This window comes from Myotis brandtii, unplaced genomic scaffold (genome assembly GCF_000412655.1).
Source record: "Myotis brandtii unplaced genomic scaffold, ASM41265v1 scaffold99, whole genome shotgun sequence".
NCBI lineage: Eukaryota > Metazoa > Chordata > Mammalia > Chiroptera > Vespertilionidae > Myotis > Myotis brandtii.
In genome coordinates this window covers 1206247-1209210 of record NW_005372121.1, presented here as the reverse complement: position 1 = coordinate 1209210, position 2964 = coordinate 1206247, and the positions used below count along the sequence as shown (strand labels likewise).

At 40.1% G+C, this 2964-nt stretch overlaps 1 long non-coding RNA gene across 1 annotated transcript in view; it reads left to right on the top strand.

The window, feature by feature from the left end:
* Positions 1-1506: 1506 nt before the first annotated feature.
* The window catches only part of LOC106724825, a 15640-nt gene continuing 14182 nt past the window's right edge, over positions 1507-2964 (top strand). Inside the window, exon 1 of the long non-coding RNA XR_001360656.1 lies at positions 1507-1517. This is a non-coding gene — a long non-coding RNA (uncharacterized LOC106724825). The remainder of the gene's footprint in view (positions 1518-2964) is intronic.

Below are 2964 nucleotides of genomic sequence, written 5' to 3'. Positions count from 1 at the left end.
AGAAAATGAATCGATCCGCCTGCGTTTTCAACCAGGAGCAGTGGAAAGACTTCCCTTCCAAGTACGTGTTTAAAAAGACAGCGGGAGATTCATGTAAAGATGTTTTCTGTTGGTATCTTATGAGTCCTGCTGATTCGACATACCAGGATGCACTTATAACTTTCTTTTCTTTTCATAGTACTGTGAGATAGGCTTAGTACTGTTCAGCACTATTCCTATTTTGATGATGGGGAAAACTGATGCATTGGGAGTTTAAATAAGTTTCCTCAAGATGCACAGCAAGTAAATTTGAGATTCAGGATATGAAATCAGGTTTTGTTTAACCACTCTGCTATAGGTGTCTCAATATAATATTATTTTACACAAGGAGATTAAACATTTTAAATTTATGTTCTATATCCATAGTTTCTCCTCTTCCTTTAAAATGGGATTCTATACCAAAGCTTATTTTATTGGCTCCCTGAAAATTTCAGTGCCTGGATCCCTGCACCTCAGAGCACCACAAAGCCACGCCTCCCCTCTCTGCCCACAGAGGGGCTGCCAAAGGCTGTATATAAAGATTCACCTTCTCTCTGCAGCCCACGAAATTATGTTACTTTCTGGACCCAGGAAAATACCTCTTTTTAGTTGAGAGAAACTTACCTTATTCTCGTCTCCTAAATAGGCTGGGTTCAGGAGTGCTTTGTACTAAAACGTTGGATTTCCAGACCCCCCCCCCCCCAAAAAAAAAGGAAGGCTGGTGCCTCTGAGCTCATATCCCAAAGAACAAAAGCTGAGGCCTGTAGCAGCTGGACCCAGGAAAATACCTCTTTTTAGTTGAGAGAAATTTACCTTATTCTCTTCTCCTAAATAGGCTGGGTTCAGGAGTGCTTTGTCAATTATAGAAGGTAAATAAATCCCCCCCCCCCAAAAAAAAAAAAAAAAAAAGGAAGGCTGGTGCCTCTGAGCGCATATCCCAAAGAACAAAAGCTGAGGCCTGTAGCAGGCGCCTTCTTTACCCAAACCACATGCCCACCAGCTCATCCAGCGCACTCCTCCAAGAGTGTGGATTTGTTAACCTTGGCTTAAGCTTTTGAAACAACATCCAGGAAAGTTTGCTGTGACTTATTCTTTGTGTGTCATAATAATCCTCCCTGGAAGGGATGAAGCTGAACAAGCTACATGAGTTTCTAGGTGATAGGGGAGGGAAAATTCAGAGTGAGAGGGGAAAAAAAAACACAACCTCAAAATTTAATCCATCTGTTACTCTTTCCTAGGAAAGAAAATTTTCTTCCTTTCTCATACACCTGAAATGGTTGTTTGAAAGAAGAAAAACAATAAAAGAGAGAGAGAGAGAGAGAGAGAGAGAGAGAGAGAAAGAAAGAAAGAAAGAAAGAAAGAAAGAAAGAAAGAAAGAAAGAAAGAAAGAAAGAAAGAAAATCCCACTGAAATGTAGTGGCTGGCTATATTGAACATTCTGCAGTGCACCATGTAGGCATCTATAATAATAAAAGTGTAATATGCTAATTATACCAGATGTCCTTCCAGACGACCTTCCAGATGAAGCTGGGGCTGCAAGGGAAGCCCAGGTCCCGGGTGCCAGAGGGAAGCTGGTGCCGGCAGCCAGGGAATGGAAGGCCTACTCTTGCACGAATTTCATGCATTGAGCCTCTAGTCAGGCCTCTAGTTCAGAAATATTTACCCAACCAAGTTATTCTACTGTTTCCAAGTAGATTAGTACAGAAGTATTCATGATCAGCATCCATGCTAAACACAAAAAAGAATGTGTTCTAGGAATTTTAATTGTACCTAGACTCACTCTTACTAACAAGTTTGCCAACTCCCATCCTTTGGAATTGCAAAGTACACAAGTGTGAAAGACACCTTTGATTGATGACTAAATAATTAGTGCGCTGGGCCCCAGAACATTATTAAAAAGGGAGTCTTTAGAAAGCTGTCACTTTATCCCAGTGTGCCACCTATACAAATCAAATTCACACAAAGTAACAAAAGATTTTGAAGAGAAAATTACCTAAACTGCCAAAGGGACTTACTTGTCAGCCCCTATATTTAGCATTCTGAAATAGGCCTCTGACCAACATTCTCTCTCCAAAAGAGATCCTAGTACCTGCAGTATATTCTGCAGTGAGTATTTTAAAAATAATTTGAACTTTGCTTAGCTTTTTATATCGGATGGAAACAGTTCTAAGTGGTATTTTACTAACATCAATTTGTAACTTTATTTACTTAATTATGCTTCTCATATATTAGTGCAACCTGGAAAAGCGAGCGTTTCTATAGAAGAATGAATTTTTACCCTAATTCTTACCAAAAAAAACATTTTCCTAAGCCTCTTTCCAAAAAGACTATTTTGGGTCTGTGTGTAAAATCCGAGTGGTTTCCCTGAGTAGGTCTTGGATAGGACGCACTTTGCCAGGCTGACAAGGCTATTATAGCCTGTACTTAAGACTTGAATGTTTATGTATCACAGTTTATTTATTGAAGTAGGTGAAATATTTTTAAACTCTCACTCTCTCTTTATAGAGGGAACAGTTTCCCTTGGAGAGAAAGAGTATTATTAGCCTGAAAATTAAAAGGTGTGATGACAAAAATAGCATAGTGGTGGGAAGAGAGAGTTCAAGGGTCATACTGCCTGGGTCCAAATCAGGCTCTGCCTGTGGGGGCTGTGTGACTTTAGGAAAGTTTCTTTTTCTTTTTTTAAAATTTAAATTCTTTACTGTTTAAAGTATTACATAAGTCTCCTTTTCCCCCATTGACCTCTCCCCAAACGTTCCCACCCCCCAGCACATGCCCTCACCCCTTACTGTCTGTGTCCATGGCTTATGCTTATATGCATGCATACAAGTCCTTTGGTTGATCTCTTATCCCCCTTTACCCCCGCCCCCGCCTTCCCTCTGAGGTTTGACGGTCTGTTCAATGTGTCTAGGACTCTGGCTCTATTTTTGTTCATCAGTTTATGTTGTT